The sequence below is a fragment of the Hyperolius riggenbachi genome, chromosome 7 (assembly GCF_040937935.1).
Source record: "Hyperolius riggenbachi isolate aHypRig1 chromosome 7, aHypRig1.pri, whole genome shotgun sequence".
In the NCBI taxonomy this organism is placed as follows: Eukaryota; Metazoa; Chordata; class Amphibia; order Anura; family Hyperoliidae; genus Hyperolius; species Hyperolius riggenbachi.
The window spans coordinates 281141381-281162504 of record NC_090652.1 but is presented as its reverse complement, the minus strand read 5'-3'; the positions used below and the strand labels follow the sequence as shown (position 1 = coordinate 281162504).

At 41.2% G+C, this 21124-nt stretch overlaps 2 long non-coding RNA genes across 3 annotated transcripts in view; one reads left to right on the top strand and one right to left on the bottom strand.

Annotated features, from left to right (window-relative positions):
• Positions 1-21124, bottom strand: part of LOC137525863 (uncharacterized) — a 47118-nt gene that overhangs the window by 19062 nt on the left and 6932 nt on the right. Inside the window, exon 3 of one of the 2 annotated variants that reach the window (XR_011023042.1) lies at positions 18307-18435. The exons of the other annotated variant lie outside the window; for it this stretch is intronic. This is a non-coding gene — a long non-coding RNA (uncharacterized lncRNA). The remainder of the gene's footprint in view (positions 1-18306; positions 18436-21124) is intronic. 2 annotated transcript variants of the gene reach the window in all.
• LOC137525864 (uncharacterized) overlaps positions 15283-21124 on the top strand; it is a 150774-nt gene continuing 144932 nt past the window's right edge. The window contains exon 1 of the long non-coding RNA XR_011023044.1: positions 15283-15444. This is a non-coding gene — a long non-coding RNA (uncharacterized lncRNA). The remainder of the gene's footprint in view (positions 15445-21124) is intronic.

Genomic DNA, 21124 nt, shown 5'->3' with positions numbered 1-21124 from the left:
AAGGAAGAAGGAACGGAAAAAAAAAATGTTGAATTTTGAAGCACGTCAGGAGCCAAGCCTTCACATAGGTGGTCCCACAAAATGTTTTACAGGCTTATTTTTAGGTCATACCCGTACATTAAATGAATTTAATTTCCTTTATTCAATTAAATAGCCAATAATAATTGTAGCCTAGCTTTATAGAAAGAAATAGAATGTCATCTATTAAGGCACATGTGTTGGAGCAAATATGTATTCTCCTGTAAAGGATTTTTTTTTTATTGTGGCTTTTTTTTTTTTTTATTGAGGGGACTTTTAAGCAAAAACGGGAATGCCTTGTTCTAGTTGGCCGGGAGGGTTATTGTAAAGCTCTCCAAATAATGTGTTAGAAATGAAATGTACAATACGCATACATATTTTTTAAAATATAAATGTGAGAATAAATTAATTCTCGGAGAAATAAAAATGCATGGGATAAGCATGCCTGGCTAACATTTCTTGTGTTGTATTTAACTGTAATCTTTGTTGGACGTAATTTATTGTTGTATAACATTAAATATTGAACTTTTTTCCCCTGCATTATAAGAGTATAACTCACCTCCCAGTCCACAAAACATCCAACATCGAACTAAAATAAACTGCTTTAAAATAGTTTGTTTTTAATAGGTTAAACATACATACAGATATATTGGCTCTGACTTAATAACATTTACTCATGAGATTTCTCACATGAGATTTTTTTTTCATTTTATCTAAAAGAGATACATCTTCAGCATGCAAAAAGTTAAAGAAATTTAATTAAAAAGCAGGTAAAAGTACCATATACCATCTTGGGTAGGTCATTTTTGCCACCCAAATTTTAGGTGTAAAGTTTGGGGGTCGGCCTATCCACGGGTGAAATATTGCACTTGACTTGTGTGTGTGGGCCCACAGGTGACGTGTATTGGAGCATTGTAATCCAAAAATGTCAGTGCACAGTTCTTCAGGATAGGGCCGCCGGTTCAAGCTTCAATGGGGCCCCAGGGCAAAGGTAACCTGGAGGCCCCCCTCCCTAGCAAATTCAGCCCCCTGCAGGGCATCCTGCACAATTTGTGGCAGTATTGTAATTCACCTGTCCCGAGACGCTGCCATTTCCCAGTGACCCAGCGCATGTTATCCATAATGATATGTGATTGGTCATGGAGAAAAGGCAGTTAGTGGGGATGAAGAATGAAAGCATGAACAGGGGATTACTTTGGGGGAGTCTCTGTGGGCGTCGTCCAGGGCGTCTCTCAGCCCTCCAGCTATACACCCGATCTTCCTGGTAGTCTAATGTATCTCTTCTAAACTTGTCAAATAGTCCTGTCGGTAGAGGTCATTGGCTGCACTGTTCTCCTTAGAGAAGAGCTATAGATTGTTTGGTGCCCACTAATCTTGTCATGCAAACCTCATGACTGAAGATGGTGACAGCAATGCCCAGCAGGGCATTTTCTTGGGCAGTGCAGTTGGAGCAACTACCCTGGGTGCAGACCGGCAAGTAGAAGAAGGGGGGCGCAGGCAGAAGGACATAACTGCTAGGGAGCTGGTGACGCACAGTGCAGCCAAATGGAAGAAGAAAGATTACCAGCGCAATCACTTTCCTTGACTCCTCCTAGGCTGCCTGCTTCAAGCATCATCATCACGTCACCACTGCGTGATGACACCTGATGTCCTGTAGTGGTACTTGCCTGTGTGTTTTCCTGGTCCCTGCTTCCTCCTGTATGAGTGGCTGGTCACAAGTAAGTAGGCAGATCTACTTGTGACTTGTGGCTGTGTGACTGGCTGTGTGACTGTCCCTAAAGAGTAAGGGTTTGCAAGTTCACCGGGGGTGGGTGCAATTTTTATACCCTCAGCTCGGGTGCAACATAGCCTAGAAACTGCCCTGGTGCCCAGTGCTCCTTTTGGTGCTGTGCGTTTTACACTGATGTGATGTCACACTGCTACACACATGTTGTGCTCCACCTCACTCTGAGTAATGAATGGAGTTAGTGATACAGATCACAACTCTACAGGGGACCTTGTACTTCGGTAAATTCTGTATAGTGCCAGAAAGCCTTGTCACTTTAAGAACCTCATGGTATTGGAATGATGGGCAAACAGCATATTCTAAAGGAAGGCATCCATCAACATTCTGTGCCTTGTGATCCTCCTCACATCATTACAGGCTAGCCTGCATGACTCTGTGCTCCTATTAGAAATAATTTCATCAAACCATTTTGCTGCTGCCCTTCAAATGCTGCAAACTCCTTTTGTAAGGCCTTAATTGCAGGCATTCCCCACTCTGCGCGCCGGCCAATTGTTTCACCAAATTAGATTTAGCTCTTCTCTGGACTTCAGCCTCAGGCCACAAGTAAAATGACTCAATGATCTACTGGCGTTCAGCAAGAAACATTGAGTCTCCCACTGTGATGGTTTTTGATTTTTTTTTTTATGGTGGCCAAACACTAGTCCATGGCTTCCAAATCTGATAGATCCATCTGTGATTGAATCTGATCGGAGAGGGATCTATTGCTTGCCCACCCACAGTACTGCACTGTTTTCCAACAGATTTCACCAAGAAGCAGCTCACCTGACCTGTCCCGCTGGGCATCTCCTCTATTATTTGATTTAGTATTTAAATAGCAACAACATCTACTGCAGCGCTGTACAGAGTGTATTGTCTTGTCACTCAGCTGTCGCTCAGAGGGGCTCACAATCTAATCCCTACCACGGTCATATGTCTATGTATGCATTGTGTAGTGTATGTATCGCAGTCTAGGGCCAATTTTAGGGGGAAGCCAATTAACTTATGTGTATGTTTTTGAGATGTATGAGGAAACCGGAGTGCCGGGAGGAAACCCATAGGAACCAGAGACTGCTGGTATGAGACGAAGCTCATGGAAGTCACGTCGCACTGTCTTATCGCTCTCGCAGTTCGCAATGTGATTGGCTCACAGTGGTAACAGGTCAGGAGCCAATGAAATCGACTTCCGACCAGCTCAAGGAGCTCTGCTGTCATTGCGACAGCAGAGAGAGTGGGCAGCAGCGACCGGAGAGCAGTGTGAGCGGCAGTATTCTGCAGCGCGATAATTGAAATCTCTGCCCTGGCAGAGATAAAATATTTCAAAGAGGGCATAGATTTCAATTACCAATTTCAGGAAGCGGTTAAGAGAGGAGCCTCCAGGTATGCAACCATTGCTGTGCTCTTTTATTCGTAAAATGTTGAGGTGTTGCATATTAAGTAAAATGACGGAACCCTGTCTTTCCTGTTTCTAAATTTTATTTTAAAATCAAAGATTTATCCTAATCACAAAAAAAATAAAATAAAAAAATAGATGAAAAGTAACAAACTGTAAACACCCCCCCCCCCCCCCCCATATAATTTGAAATGGAACTGACTGAACACAACATAGTGTCCCTTTGCTTTATAGTTCGCAGTTGATGACAGACAGTCCCTCGCTGCCGATCTCTGAGTCTTTCTACATGTATCAGGTGTGGCCAGGCTTATTACCTCCCTGCATATATTTTTGTTCCAATTCTCCCAGGGCATGTGATATATTCGTTCTGTGCGTGGTTTAAGAAATGTATATGTATTCAAACTGGAAATCCTATAATGCTCTGGAGAATATTTACCAGGCCTTCCTTTATCCCATTAATGATGCAAAATGTTGAGGAAATATATGCAACCTAATCCGCAGAGAGCCCAACTGGCGTAGATACGGAGGAGGTCTACATATGCCTATATTATCGCTGCATTACCGCCAGAGCCGGCTATCTGCGCTGCTTGTGTTGTGAGTGTTGTAGCGGCAGAGGAAGAGAGGAATTTACTGGAGTCAAAAACAAGAATTTTACCAATTCTTATCAACCACACTGTAGGCTTTAGTGTACTACAAAATAATACACAATGAGATATTCTGTTAGTGGAAAGTGAATATTAAAATGATTAGTATACACAAAGGCAAACTGCAACCTAATTGGTCCACACACTGTGTTTTGGGGGGCAGCTGGAGACATCCCAAAATAGAGTTAAAGAGGAACTGTCACAAAAATCTTAAAACGTAAAAAAATCTTAAAATGTAAAACACATACAAATAAGAAGTTCATTTCTTCGACAGTAAAATGAGCCGTAAATTACTTCTCTCCTATGTTGCTGTCACTTACAGTAAATATTAGAAATCTGACATTACCGACAGTTTTGGACTAGTCCATCTCTTCATAGAGGATTCTCAGTATGGCCTTTATTGTTTATAAAGACATTCCCTGAAAAAGGTTTATACAAAGATGCTGGCCAGCCTCCCTGCTCGCTGCACACTTTTTTGGCAGTTGGACAGAGCAACTGCCATTCACTACGTGCTTTTAAAAATAAAGAAAACCCTGAGAACCCCCCATGAGAAGATGGTCTAGTCCAAAATCTGTCGGTAATGTCCGATCTCTACTACTTACTGTAAGTGACAGCAACATAGGAGAAAAGGAATTGATGGCTCATTCTACTCTGGAAGAAATGTTCTTCGTATTTGTATATGTTTACATGTATTTTAAATTTTAAGATTTTCACGAAAGAGATCCTTTAAGCATTATTTAAAATTGCTAAAAGGAAAGGTTTCAGAAAAACTTTGAAAACTTGACAATGTATTTTGTGGATGTCTCCAGCTTCGTAAGGTCAGTGGTAAGAACAATGTACCCTAAGTGGCTGAGGTGCTTGGCCAAGGTGCTCGTATCACTTCCTCTCTGTGGATTTAATGTTGCAGTTGATCAACCTGTACTCTGTAAATCAAACAATTGTTAACTTTGCTGATGATACGATGGTCATTGGGCTTACATCAGACAACAAGGAAGTGGCATACAGGGAAGAAGTTAAGAACCTGACTGCATGGTGTGACATTAACAACCTGTTATTAAAAACTAAAAATACCTAAGAATTTATTCTGGACTTTAGGACCAACAAAAACACCAATCACATACCAATAAAGATCAAGGCAGACAAGGCCGGTGCTTCCATAGAGGCAAAGGGGGCAATTGCCTCCGGGTCCCAGAGTCTGTGGGAGTCCATCAAGGTTCCCCTCCTCTCCTCCAGCTATAGTGACCCATGAGAGAGAGGATGCTTTGTGTTTACTCTGTATAGCAAAAGAAGGAGGTGAATAATGGGAACCCCGAAAATGCATTTTGGGTGACATATGATGGACACCTAAGGATATTGTGTGACGGGGGAAATTAGGTCAGGCCTGGCAGCTGACTCAGGGGCCCTGGGTGTGATTTGGTTGGAAAGGGGGCATCAGTGGTGCCCTTGAAGTCACTTTTGCCCCAGGGTCCCATGGTAGCTAGAACCGGCCCTGAATGCAGAGGAAGAGCCTGTGGAGAATTTCAAGCTTTATGTTTTTTGGAGTCCCCATCTCAGAGCACCTGTCCTTGACTGACAACAGCTGTAATTGACAAAGCACAACATCTCTACTTTTTGAGAAAGCTGAGGAGCGCTAACCTTCCACAGAAGCTGCTGGTTAATTTCTACAGAGCGTTGACCAACTGCATCCTGTACCAGCTGTGGCCTGGTACAACAGCTAAACCAAGGCTGGTAGAAAAGCCCTGCAGTGTGAGTTGTAAGAACAGCAGAGGTCATTATCGGCACTGAACAACCATCACTTGAACTCTTGTATACGACTTACTGTATGAGAAGGGCCAAAAATATTGTCTAGTATAACACTCACCCTGGAAACGCCTTGTTTGAGAGCCTTCCATCAGGTAGATGTTTTAGGTCAATCCGCATGCATACAAACAGACTTATGCTGGACATACACGGCATTCTGGCAGGCTTATCAATCGAGCCTGATGGCTCGATTCATAATATCCGACAGGTCCGATGACCTGCCGGATAGATTTCCCGCTCGATCCCCGCTGGCGGACAATATCGGGGAATCGAGCGGCCGGGGACGAACGGGGATGCGGTGGGGGACGATCCGGCGGCTAATCGGCCGCCGGATCGATCCATGTATGCCCAGCATAACAAATAGCTTTTTCCCATCTGCCATACACTAATTAAACACTGAATCTTCTCTGAAATAATTAACACTGTGTACACATTGTTTAACCACTTGAGGACCGCAGTGTTAACCCCCCTAAAGACCAGGCCAGTTTTCTGTAAATAGGCCACTGCAGCTTTAAGGCCTCGCTGCAGGGCTGCACAACTCAGCACACAAGTGATTCCCCCCACCCCCCCACCCTTTTCTCCCCACCAACAGAGATTTCTGTTGGTGGGGTCCGATCGTTCCACCAATGTTTATTGATTGTGTCAATATTTATTTATTTATTTTACTAATCCATTTTACTATTTTTTTTATTTCTATTTTTATGTTCCCCCCTACCACCCCCCCCCGCCAGCCAATCAGTGTGATCGGCTGTCGTAGGCCTCAGCCTAGGACAGCCGATCACTTCCCTGCCTCTGTACAGCAATAAAAGACGGCGGTTTCGCCGTCTAACAGTCTCCCAGCATCTATCTCCCAGCTCCGCCATCAGAGAGGGGATGCACGTGCATCGGCTCGCGTGATCGCCCGCAAACCACTCCCCAAGTACCTTACACCGATAGGCCTTAGGTGGTCCATTGGAGTGACGCGGAAGGGAAGAGGTTAAAATGTCAGACATAAAATCAAAAATCAATTCTTTATTTTTATCTAGTAAACAAGTAATAAGGATGCTAACCAGGCAATCCAAAAGTAAAAAATCACTCTTATTTTTCTTATAATAAAACATCATTCCCCAGTTTCCCTGGCTCTTATTTGGTACATCTGCCGCACAAAGGAAGTTGCAGGGCATGCTGGGTTTTCTATTTTTCTTCTAATCTTTACATTCCCCTCAGACGTAACTAATGCATCCTGATTGGCTGAAGTCTCTTTCCCTTCTGTTTTCCCCTCCCACACCTCTGTTCCTTTCTGTTTGGCCAATATTTCTCAATGCACGTTCTACTGAAGAGCTGGGTGGGAGTGTCTGAAGACTGGGAGGGGGGCGAGCAATGATACACAGACAGATACACAGACAGAGTAAGGGAGGAAATGATGTAAGGATTGGCTTCAAGATAGACACAGACAAAATGGAAAATCCTAAGAAGGATTTTCTCTTTTTACTATAGAAAAATCACTAAAATCAAAATGTGGACAGTGTAATACATATGTCAGTTGAGCAAATAATGATCTACTTATATATGTGGTTTTTTTCTGAGATAGTATGGCTGTCTGAGTCTGACAGCTCTACTTTAAACATTTGAGATACCTGGCATACAGTATATACAGTATATAGTATACTTCCTACTTTTGTTACTATCACTATGTTCTTTATAGAACCGTGGGGCTGTCATAAAAAGTAATTTTGTTTTGTTACAAAATGTCAATAAAGTGCTTGAATCTTTAACCACTTCCCAACTGAGGGGTTTTACCCCCTGACCACCAGAGCAATTTTCACCTTTCAGCGCTCCTTCCATTCATTCGTCTATAATTTTATTATTACTTATCGCAATGAAATGAACTATATCTTGTTTTTTTCGCCACCAATTAGGCTTTCTTTAGGTGGGACATTATGCCAAGAATAATTTTATTCTAAATGTGTTTTAATGGGAAAATAGGAAAAAATGTGGGAAAAAAATTATTATTTTTCAGTTTTCGGCCTTTATAGTTTTTAAATAATGCATGCTACTGTAATTAAAACCCATTAAATGTATATGCCTATTTATCCCGGTTATAAAACCGTTTAAATTATGTCCCTATCACAATGTTTGCCGCCAATATTTTAGTTGGAAATAAAGGTGCATTTTTTTCAGTTTTGCGTCCATCCCTAATTACAAGCCCATAGTTTATAAAGTAACAGTGTTATACCCTCTTGACATAAATATTTAAAAAGTTCAGTCCCTAAGGTAACTATTTATGTATTTTTTTTTAATTGTACATTTTTTTTTTTTTTTTTAATTACAAAAAAAAAAAAAAATTGGGGAGTGTGGGAGGTAAGGAGTTAATTTTTTGTGTAAAACAAGTTTATTTGTGTGTAAAAAATGGTTAGGATGTAGTTTTACTATTTGGCCACAAGATGGCACCATTACCAATTTGTTTCATACGACCTGCAAGCGTCCTTCTGGACTCTTGCAGGAAGTAGAAAGAGGCTGGGACTTTGTTATTTTTTCACAATGATCGGGCTGCTCAGCCGAGCGGCAGCAGATCATTGCGGGGCTGAGATCAACGAACGGGAATGGATTTTCCCGTTCATTGATCTCCGGGCGAGCGGGCGGCGGCGTGTTTACTAGCGGCGGGCGGCGTGTTTACGAGCGGGAGCGCGGACAGCGGCGGGAGTGCGCAGAGTACGGATTTCTCCGTCCCTGGGGGTGAAAGGATGGAAAAAGGGGCGGAGAAATCCGTACGCGCGGGGGTAAAGTGGTTAATTATGTGAGTGTGTGTGTGTGTGTGTAAGGTTAGGCACTTACAGGTGGGTTAGAGTTAGCATTACGTGAGGGGGTTAGGGTTAGGCCCGTACACAAAGAGTCAAGGCTAGGATAGGTGCCAAGTAGTGCATAATACAATATTGTTAATTAAATAACCAATATTTTACTGTTTAATGGCACCACCCAACGCCCAACTGATGTGGCGTTGCAGCAATACATACTCATACCAGACATGTCTATGGAAAAAGGACCTGTTTTAGTCAAGAAAATTTGTTTGGTAGCCAGACATGGATATTAATCTAATAGTCTATAGGCCTTGAAGTTCTGGCACCCTAAACTCTGCCCTCTAGCAAATCTACAAATCCAGACGTGGTTTTCTTGCTTAAAGAACAAGTGACACTCATGCTAACCTAGATATAAAAAACACATATATAAGTAGATAAATACTACTTCTACTTGCATAACAGATATATTGTGCTATCCACGTAATGATTCCTGTGAATTTTATAAAGGAAAAGCAGAAAATCCTATTCTAGGCAGTGGCCATCTTGCCAAGCTAATGCTGACATCATATCCTCCCTGACTCTTGTTTTCCCCCTCCGTTCTCTTGCTCATTGTGTATTCATTAGCTGCCCTCCTCCCAGTCTTTTTTTTATTTACACATCCAATCACTGAGTCACCTCAGCCTTGCTTGTAAACACAAGTGATCAGCCAGGCAGGGAAATGGAAGAGGAGGAATATATTATAGATAAAAAGAACTCCCAGCATTCAAAAGAACTCCCAGCATTCAGCTGTTTGGCACTGTTTGGCACTAGGGCCAGTGCTCCTAAAGTATGTAATAACTCCAAACCATAACAGCAGAAAAAAGTTTTGAATGCAGGATTAGCATCTTTATCACTTAATACACTCACACCAGTTGCTGTTGAAATTTGATTTTTATGGTGACAATCCCGCTTTAAAGGACCTCTGTCTGTCGTAAAGATCTTAAAATTTTAAATACATGTAAACATATACAAATAGGAAGTTCATTTCTTCCAGAGTAAAATAAGCCATAAATTATTTTTCTCCTATGCTGCTGTCACTTACAGTAAGTAGTACAAATCTGACATTACCGACTTTGGACTCGCCCATCTTCTCATGGGGGGTTCTCAGGGTTTTCTCTATTTTTAAAAGCACTTAGTAAATGGCAGTGTTCAGTGAGCACGGAGGTCTGGCCAGCATCTTTGTATAAATCTTTTTCGGGGAATGTCTTTATAAAGAATAAAGGCCATGCTGAGGATCTTCTATGTAGAGAGGGACTAGCCCAAAATCTGTTGGTAATGTCCGATTTCTAATACTTACTGTAAGTGACAGCAACATAGGAGAAAAGTAATTTATGGCTTGTTTTACTCTGGAATAAATGAACTTCCTATTTGTATGTGTTTTAAATTTTAAGATTTTTGCGACAGTTCCTCTTTAACTGCACCAGAAATGCACTGGCTGACCCCGTTCCCTGGTTGGCTTGGCCATCACTTCTCTCTCCCTTCTCACTGGCCCCAGGACCTAGAGAGCTGGATGGCCCCAGGACCTGGAGAGCTGGATGAACGGGTTAGTCTCTCTATGCTCCCTCAGTTGAGACACCAGTATGACTCCAGGATGTTGAGGTCGCATTGACAAACTTGTGACTGCTGCCGCTCAGGACACTGACACCTTAACGCTCATGCCTAGTGTGGCCCTGTTGGTAATTTATCACCGACGATGAGTTGCCATTATAATGGAGGGTTCCTGATCCTCAAAAGCAAAGACATAGATATATAATTTTACATAAATTTACAGCAGATGGTGACAAAATAAAATATAGCTATTGGTACCTCAAAACTCATACACAATCAATCGATTCCGGACTCAACCCTTGCACGAATAATCTTCAGAATTTATTGTAATAATGTATGCGGTTATACAGCAGACAAAAAAGCACAACGTTTCGGGCCCTTTCTCAAGTGCTTAACCATCTGAACAAACTTAGACCTTCATATAAACACACACATATTGACACACCCCTCCAAAGCATTAAGGGGCGGGCACAAAACTTTTCCAGAACATTAACCCTTACTCCTGAAAGGACAAGCTGGAAAAACAGGCCAAGCTCCTCCTCAGATCCCGTCCATCCAAAGAACAGGTCGTCTATGAATCTGCAGTACCCTCTGATGCTCCCGGGTGCCTCATCACCCAAAAAATGTATTTCCTCAAAATCGGACATTACTAGCGCGAGCCAGCTTCGATGGCAGGTACTCGAAGTGGATCAGCGCCAAGAAGGTAGAGAATTTAGGAGTGCGCTGTTGCGGCGTGAGGCTTGGTGGATGGACAGGTTGGGGACGCAGTCCCCCAGTGGCCTTAACGAGGACTTCAGTTTAAAGTGCTTCTTATGATAAATGGTTGTCCTTTCAGGAGTAAGGGTTAATGTTCTGGAAAAGTTTTGTGCCCGCCCCTTAATGCTTTGGAGGAGTGTGTCAATATGTGTGTGTTTATATGAAGGTCTAAGTTTGTTCAGATGGTTAAGCACTTGAGAAAGGGCATGTAGCCCGAAACGTTGTGCTTTTTTGTTTGCTGTATAACCGCATACATTATTACAATAAATTCTGAAGATTATTCGTGCAAGGGTTGAGTCCGGAATCGATTGATTGTGTATGGACTGGATTATGATTGGAGGCTTGATGGACCTCCTACGATGATCTGTGACTCCCCGAGATTAACAGAGTGATTCCTGAGGTCTGTGGACGACCCCCGTTGTGTTTGTTACCTCAAAACTCACCCATTAAAGGGAGCCTGAGGTGAGACTGATATGAAGGCTGCCATATTTATTTCCTTGTAAACAATACCAGTTGCCTGGCAGTCCTGTTGATCTTCTGGCATACATAGAGTTAAAACCCTGGAGTCAGCTGAGTTAGAGTACCTGCTCTGCATATGCTTGTTCAGGGTCTATGGCAAAAAGTATCAGTCCTCCAGGATCAGGAGGACTGCCAGGCAACTGGAATTGTTTAAAAGGAAATAAATATGGCAGCCTCCATATCACTCTCACCTCAGGTTCCCTTTAAATTCTTTGTTTTTAAGAAAGGCGGTGTTCTCTTTTAATGTGGAAAACGTACTAAAATACTATGTGAATTGAAAAATAAATAAATAAATAAAATAATATATATATATATATATATATATATATATATATATATATATATATATATATATATATATATATTGCATATATTATTTGCATGAATTATAGCTTCTCTGCAGCATAGCACTACAAGAAAATTCATCATTTTGAATTCTTCTAAATCTTCACAGAAGCAGTAATAGAATAATTATGAAGACAAAAAAAACAAAAACACATTATAATGTTTGAGCACCAATTGCTCGAATAGAGGAACTCTAAGTGATATATTGATTTATTTATTCACAAATAATATCAACCCCCTTCCAAGGAATGTATTCATTACATGCATTATTGTGCAATTCCATACTGTGAGGCTCTTGTCGCAATAAAGGCATTTATCATTCATTGTAATTTTTCATATTTCTCCACTTTAGAAGTAATAAAGGTTCCCGTTCTGTAGATCTTTGATCTTCTCTTTTTTTAGCCTGGAGGGGGATTAATTTGTAAATATGCTAATGGTTTTGTGTTATGTTAGACCTTCATAAAAAAAATGCATTTGTTCGTATGAATGAACAAATCTATCTTATTCAATTCACCAGTCTATAGCTGAAAGCACAAATAATCCGCCAAAGTATATCGTTCATAAATATTTTTTTTTTAGTTATTGGTAAATCCAAGCTAAAGTTTTAGGTTTTGTTTTTTTTATCCATAACATATTTGAGGGCTGGAACCCATTAGAGCAATTTTTTGAGCGTTTAGGAAGCGATTCAAATGGATGGGCCAAATTCCGCTGGAGCGATTGCGATTACCAAAATCACAAACACAGGACATGCAGCATTTTTAGCATTTAGCGTTAGCGTTTCTGCAATGTAAATTATACAAATGCTGACGTAATCGCTCGTCAAAAGCTACACAGAGCGATTTTGCTAGCGTTTTTTAAATTACTGCACACTGTAAAAAAATTTAATTAATCGAAAGGACCAATCAGAATCAAAAACGTTCATTGCTAATCGCTACACAATCGCTGTCAAAAAACGTACACTTTTTAAAATCACTACCAAAATCGCCAGAAAACGCTCATGAAATTGCTTACAAAACGCTCATTGAAGACACTAGACTCTCTCTCTCTCTCTCTCTCTCTCTCTCTCTCTCTCTCTCTTTCTCTCTCTCTAGGCCTGGATGCCTTTGAAAAGGATTTTTGCCATTCAAAGTGATTTTGGCTTCTGCGCGGATATCTGAACTATCTGCCCGGATTTCGGATTTCAGACGGGAAATCCAAGTTTACTCGGATAGTCTATTTGGATTTAAAAAAAATATCCGAATTGCTATTCAATGTTTGAATAGTGGAAAAAGTTTGGATTATCTGGGTAGTTCGGATATCCGAAATCTTGCTGAGCACCACTGACCAACAATCTCTGGTCCTTAACAAAACCTTTTGTTTTGCATAACATTTTAGTAAGAGGTCTTTTTAGTCATGTGTAGCTCCTTACACACTCCTAGGAGTTATGGTTTAAGCTTGCTGGGTAGTCTGTAACTTCGTATGAATGAACAAATCTTTCTTATTCAATTCCCCGGTCTATAGCTGAAAGCACAACTAATCCTCCAAAGTATGAAGTTCAGATATTTATTAAGTTATTGGTAAATCCAAGCTAAAGTTTTAGGTTTTGGTATTTTTTACCCATAACATATTTTAGAAACATTTTATTACTTAGTATAACTCTTATTTACTGTTAACCTCCTTGGCGGTAATTCCGAGCTAGGGTCAGGACAGAAAACTGCAGGTAAGAGCGGTAATCCCGACCTCTGCTTGGGGTAGCCGCCGGAGGCTGTATGCAGAGAAATGAGCGCAGCGGGAGCATTTCTACATATCCCGTCGTCGGCTGGCATTCTTCTTCCTCTCCTCCGGGGCTATGCTTTTTGCTGGTGAGATCGCTGGCTGTTGTCATGAGGACAGCCGGCAATTTCACTTTAGAGTTGCAGCGCCACTCGGAGGATGGAGGCATAACTGCAGCGCTGGAGCCAGGGAGGTGAGTGATTGAAAAACTTCTGCAGATGTCCCTGGCAGCATGATTTTTTCCAGGTTTTAGGGTCTGAAAGGGTGCAAAAAAATTGCACCGCTTTTAGACCCTAAAATCCGGAAAGAATCATAACGCCAAGGGAGTTAAAAGTGTTTGTGAACTTTAGCAGTTTCTATATTATTATTATTATTATTATTGTTATTATTTTATAAAAAATACAGCTGATTTGATAAAAAAATGTGTTTAAGTATGACAGATTGTTTTAGGTATAAACATTGCATTTGTTTGTATGATTTAACAAATATATCGTATTAAATTTAAAGTCTATAGCTGAATGCACAAATAGTCCTCCTCCTGTATATAGTTCATAAATATTTTTTTTAAGTTATTGGTAAATCCAAACTAAAGTTTTAGGATTTGTTTTTCTACCCACTTTTTAGGAAAGTTTTTTTAGTATAACATTTTTTTTACTGTAAATGTTTGTGAACTTTAGACGTTTCTAAATTAATTTTTTTTTAAACAAAAAACGAGCTGTTTTGATAAAATGTTTTGTTTAGGTATGACAGATTTTTAAACCTTGAGCAGCATTTTAAAGTTCAACAGTATAAATGTTTTACTGCAGTTGTTTTGTTACAATACTTGTCTTTGAAAAGTACAGCTGCAATTTAAGCTCTGAAAAAATATTTGTAATGTTTTACAGTGTAAATGTAATTATGGTGACCCAGGAAATTTTACATTGTATCTTTTTGAGATGAAAATAACTATACTTTTTAATAACATACACTTGAAAAAACTGAGCACTTAAAGAACAGCTGGTTCTGATCAAAATGATCAAAGCATTTTTTTCCCCTTGGAGAGGAAACTTTTTGTTCTTTTCACTGTCACAGAAGTTTGGAACAAAGTGACAGTGGGCTGTTTTTCCCCCTAGCAATTTCAGAAAAAGGTGATTATATTAGGTTGGTTAACCTTAGTGTAGGTGGTTACCATTATAATGATGAATCTTTGTTGGTTATGGGTTTTTTTCTGGCCCTCAGTGGACTGGGAAGGCACTGATGAATCAACCCAGCATTGCTGAGAATTCATCTTATCACATCACAAAATATTTATGTTTCATACAAATGTTCCGCTAACTGGATGTCAAAAGTTTGTGTTTGTAAGGGATCGCATTTACTGGCAAGAAAAAACTATTTAAAGAGAAATTTCACTTTTATAATAAAATTGGCATTAGTACAGATAAGCACTGCACAAGTATTTTTGCAATCTAATCTTGGGGATGCATCAAGGAGGCTGTACACATGCTAGATTTTCAGCAAAGAGGGCCCCGACTGGCCACATTGGCTAAGAACCATCCAGGCATGTCAAACCGGTCCTTTGAGGGCCGAGATCCTCACACATTTTTGATACAGCTCAAATGAATTGTTGAGTCTGAATCAGGAAAGGTGTGGTCCATCAGGTAGAACACATTCCTCTCTTTCTCAGTCCATCCTAAACACTGGCATGGATCTGGCCCTCCAGGACTGGAGTTCGACACGTGCTCTAGACTGTAATGCACTGCAGAAAAACAGAATCATTATGGTTGTGTCTTATATGATATCCTATATAATAAAACCCCTATGTCTCTGCGTCCTGTCCCTGTGTGTGTGTGTGTGTGTGTGTGTCCGTGCTTCCAGACGTGACAGTTTGCTGTCTGAGAACCTCATTGCATTGTGGGAAATAACAGCTTTTACAACTGCCAATCAAGCAACCTCTCCCTGTGTGCATATACGTCGGACAGTGGTGGGAGACTGGTGAGCAGGACGCAGGGGCGTAGCACTAGGGGTTGCACAGGTTGCGACCGCATCGGGGCCCTTGGGCCATAGTGGCCCCGAGGGGCTTTTCCTCAACTGCATAACATACTTTGAATTGAGGTAATCATTAACAAACTACTCCCCATTCTTTCTTGCACCTCTGACACTGTAGATGCCATTGGCAGATTTTGGTGCGCTGTATCAATTGTTATGTATAGAGTGCTTGTGGGGCCCCAATGTAAAACTTGCATCGGGGCCCACAGCTCCTTAGCTACTCCACTGGCAGGACGCATTGATATGCATGTTGCCGGGGTTTAGCAGCCGTGGCCTAGCACCCGTTTTTTAATGGGCGGACCTTTTTACTATTAATAATAATAACAATAATAATAACACATTAAAAAATGTCATACAGCTGTATAAATATTTGTCATTAATCTTTGCAGTACTTAGAGCTGAAATGAAGCTTTGAACTTTTCTCATCAATATGACATTTTCCACTTAAAAAATAAAAAAATGTGGTGAAGTAGAACTGTAAGTTTTCCAAATCAGAGCTAAACTGCAGGTGTTCAAAGAGAATTGTTGTAGTAGAAGAGCGCTGAATCGGGCCATGTAAGTTATGGCAGAAAGGGTCGGGGGCTGTGGACAGCACAGGGCCCACCAGGGAGAGTGAGGTCCCCTCTAAAGTGAGGCCCCAAGCAGGGTCTTGTCTTGTTTTTACCCTGATGGCATCCCTGACTCTGAGTATTTTGTTAGCCACAAGGATAAGCTAACGCAATGCTGGTATACACCACATGTCAGCCCTCCTATTCCTTCCATAGTAACAGATGCATCACTAGCTTCTAGGCTAATGAAAGATCTGTATGTGATATACTTGGACTTTGCAAAGGCCTTCGACACTGTTCCCCACAAAAGTCTGGTGCAAAAGTTGAGGATGCAAGTACTGGGGAAGAGTCTGTGTTCATGGATAGGGAACTGGCTAATGGACAGAAAACAAAGAGTTGTGGTCAATGGATCGTACTCAAAATGGGAGACTGTTAGCAGTGGGGTCCCACAGGGGTCTGTTCTGGGTCCAGTGCTCTTAAATCTATTTATTAATGACCTAGTAGATGCAGTAGTGAGCAATGTTGCTATTTTTGCAGATGATACAAAATTGTGCAGAATCATCAACTCTCAGGAAGATAGTGTCATATTGCAACAGGATCTGGATAGGATGACTATATGGGCACATACATGGCAGATGAAATTCAATGTTGACAAATGTAAAGTCATGCATTTTGGACGTACTAATGGTCTAGCACCATACAAAATAAATGGGATACAGTTGGGGACATCAAACTTGGAGAAGGACTTAGGAGTACTCATTGACAACAAGTTAAATAATCGTACTCAATGCCAAGCAGCTGCAGCTAAAGCTAACAAAATTTTGGGATGCATTAAAAGGGAAATAAAAACTCGAGATGCTAGCATAATATTGCCCCTGTTTAAGTCTCTAGTAAGGCCACATCTGGAATATGGAATTCAGTTCTGGGCACCACATTACAAAAAAGATATTGCAGTTTTGGAGCAGGTGCAGAGACGAGCAACAAAATTGATACGTGGGATGAAAGGTCTCACTTATCAAGAAAGGTTAGATATACTGGGTTTATTTAGTCTAGAGAAAAGATGCCTTAGAGGGGATCTAATTAACATGTATAAATACATCAGAGGGCAATATAATAGCTTGGCGGATGAGCTTTTTGTCCCTAGGCCTTCTCAAAGGACTAGAGGACATGATCTGTGCATGGAGGAAAAACGTTTTAGCCATATATTTAGGAAAGGGTTCTTTACAGTAAGAGTGATTAAGATGTGGAATGCATTGCCACAGGAAGTCGTTATGGCAAACTCTATACCTGCATTTAAAGGGGGCTTAGATGCTTTCCTTGCGTTGAAAGACATCCATGGCTACAATTACTAGGTAATGCCTAATGATGTTGATGCAGGGATTTTATCTGATTGCCATCTGGAGTCGGGAAGGAATTTTTCCCTTTAGGGGCTAATTGGACCATGCCTTGTAAGGGTTTTTTCGCCTTCCTCTGGATCAACAGGGATATGTGAGGGAGCAGGCTGGTGTTGTACTTTATACTGGTTGAACTCGATGGACGTATGTCTTTTTTCAACCAAAATAACTATGTAACTATGTAACTTGGTCCAAACCATCAACCAAGGGATCTAGTTTCGATTCCTGTTGCCCACTTTTTGCTCGTGGGCCTCAATTCTTAAATTTGACAGAGGAAACAGACCAAGAGCAGATGGGTGCCCCAGTATTGAGTATAATAGGTAGCCCCTCCCTAGTATAGATAGTCAGATATGCCCCAGTATTAGGTAGCCCGCTCCATAGTATAGATAGCCAGATTTGCATACCATATTACATATCCCCCAACCCAATATAGATAGCCTGATGTGCCCCAAGTATTATGTAGCCCCCCAACCCAGCATAGATAGCCAGAAGTGCCCCCAGTATTAAGCACCCCCTCCCCCCAATCAGCATAGATAACCAGATGTGCCCACAATATTATGTACCCCTCCCAAACCAGTATAGATACCTAGATGTGCCCCCAGCCTTCCCCCAAATCATCATAGATAGTCAAATGGGCCCCCAGTATTATAAAGCCCCCATAACCCAGCATAGATAGCCAGATGGGCCACCAGTATTATAAAGCCCCCATAACCCAGCATAGATAGCCAGATGGGCCACCAGTATTATAAAGCCCCCATAACTCAGCATAGATAGCCAGTTGTTCCTCCATTATTTATTAACCCTGCCAGCACTGCTGGGATCTCTCTTCAGCCCTGTTACAGTGTCTCATCCTAATGACTTGCCCTAGCGGCACCTCTAGAATTATGGGGTAAGACTTTACACACATTAATTAGCTTACCCCAGTTTAGAGCATACACCCCCTTGTGTCTTACAAACCACACAGACGCGCTGAATTTTTTGGTTACCTGGTTAGAACCTCTTCATTCAGTTGCTTTGGTGTCTGTAGCTACAGCTTGAGACTCCAGCTTGCCCTTCCCTCTTGATAGGACAGAATATGCTGATCAACCAGCAGGAAACCAGTGGACAGCTGTCACCTGAAACAATCATGAAGGATAATTTCCGGCGTACATATTATAACGTTGTCAGTGAGCTTGACATAGGGTGAGCCAAATGACGGCTCACCCTGTTGCCGCTCAAATTCCTGGTGGTGTTAAATACTATTCCCCCTCCGAGTCGCAGCATCTCAGTGGGAGAATTACCCTTGCGCACAGCACGCTCTATAGCATTAGTGCTATAGCGGCACCCAGCTTTGGCGTTCGGCGCTAAGCGCCGTGCGCCAAAATGACCTGCTTTGTAATTTCAGGCATCTAATGTCTTCTCTGTGTTCAATGCTGCTGTTTTCTGCTTTAGCGTTCGCTGCTTAGCTTTCAAAAGCATATGGTTCTTCTTCCTGTACCCATGACAGCTCCTTGATGTATGACAGACTATCCATAACACCCTCTAATATGCTAAAGTACTAACAGGCAATCTAAAATGTCTTCTTTAACATCAATATTATACCATTTTATTATTATTATTATTATTATTATTACTAATTTATAAAGCGGCAACATATTTGGTGGCGCTGTACAAAGTAAAAAACAAACATGGGGTACATGTTTAGGCAGGGAAATTCAGAATATTACAATTGCTCATTCAATGCGCACTCAAGAGAGGTGTAACGGACAATAGCTGAACGGATTTGAATGAAATTTGGCACACACATAGTACATTACCTGGAATAACATATAGGATACTTTTTCCCCCATAACTAAAAGGTGGGCGGAGACAATACACATTTAACTGGGAAAATGTAAACCGCAGCCATTCTTACACTGTTAACGATAGGGTTTTCAAACTTTGCACAGTTGGTCACTGGGTGACTGAGATTAATATTCAGAAAAGTGGGTGGAGCCTACAAAAGCCAATGAAAATTCACCCATTGATTTTCAAAGGGAATATGTAATGGCTGCCATTCTTACACTGTTATTGGCACAAGCCTCAAACCTGGTACAGTTGGTCATTGGGTAGCTTGGAATCAAGTTCAGAAAAGGGGGTGGAGCCACAAACAGCCAATCAGATTTGTTTCATTTCAATGCAAATATTGATGCCAAAGACCAAAAACTAGGGTGTCTATTTGAAAAGGGTGCCTGGAAAAAAGGCGCCTGGTGTAGCGCATATATGGCAAATTCGGCTACAAAAAGGGCACCTGGTGTAGCCCATATACCAACTTTGGCTACAAAGGGTGCTTGGTGTAGCCCATATATTCTAAATTCGGCTACAAAGGGTGCCTGGTGTAGCCCATATATGCCAAATTCAGCTACAACGGGCGCCAGGTGTAGCCCATATATGCCAAATCCGGCTACAAAGGGTGCCTGGTGTAGCCCATATATGTCAAATTTGGCTACAAAGGGTGCCTGTTGTAGCCCATATATGCCAAATTCGGTTACAAAGGGCGCCCGGTGTAGCCCATATGCCAAATTCAGCTGCAATGGGTGCCTGGTGTAGCCCATCTATGCCAAATTCAGCTACAAAGAGCTCCTGGTGTAGCCGAAAAAGCTAGTTTTCGTTTATAAAAAGGATGCTGTTATAGGCAAAATTTGTTGGGCTATAAAAGGGCTCATAGAGCTCTATAGCTGAGAAAAGTGATTACTATGACCTAACTTCTCCCTACTCTCACACCGGACCCTCCCCTGATGGTGCCTAACCCTAACCCATCCCTGGTGGTGCCTAACCCGTCCCTGGTGGTGCCTAACCCTAACCTCTCCCTGGTGGTGCCTAACCCTAAGTCAGCCCCTGGTGATTACTATGACCTAACTTCTCCCTACTAAAAAGCACAAAGAAAAAAGATATTCCCTATTCTCATCATATAAATGATTAAACACTTACTGAGAAAACAATGGATAAGAGGCCAAAAAGTAAATGCAAAAAGTTGTATTACACCAACTACAAAATTTAAAAACAATACAGCCAGACCTGGGTCATAGGCCCCTAATACAATTAATAACTGAGCCCTGCAAAAAATATATACAAAATGATACTCGAGAGGATAAGAAACACTCTCCTGAGAGACTGTGGTCAAAAGTCACATATACCAGCGTCAGAAAGATACAAAAAAAATATATTTATAAATATTCTTTTTATATAAAACAAATAAACTGACACTGTACCAGAATCAATTCAAGAGAAAGGTTCATCAAATAATCCTGTCTAGATAATATGTATTATATATTATTCTCATCTCCCAATAAAATTGTGCTAGTGTTAATTAAGCTATCATACTAAAGTCGTTCGATATAAACACCACAAAAATTGGAAAAGTTATTACTCCCCTATTCAAAAATCAAAAACATTATATATAATATACACTCAATTCTCCTAAAACATTCCTCAAAAAGTGTGTAATAGATCATAAACACAGATCACAAAAAACATTATCTCAGAAAAAACACAAGTGTTAGTGCAAATAAGGACCTAAAGAGAAGGTCAATAGGGTGAAAATATAGTAGATAGTGAAGTCGGATGGGAGCAAAGAGAAGTGAATATGCAAGGCTCACCAAGATAATAAAGTAGAAGACCCAGGAACGGCTGTGTCGGCGCTACCCGTCCGACTAGTTCCGCCAAAGCTGCTATGGGACCTAACTAACTTCTCCCTACTCTCACACAGAACCATCCCCTAACCCTAACCCCCCCTGGTGGTGCCTAACCCTAAGACCCCACAGCTGGTGCCTAACCCCAAGACTC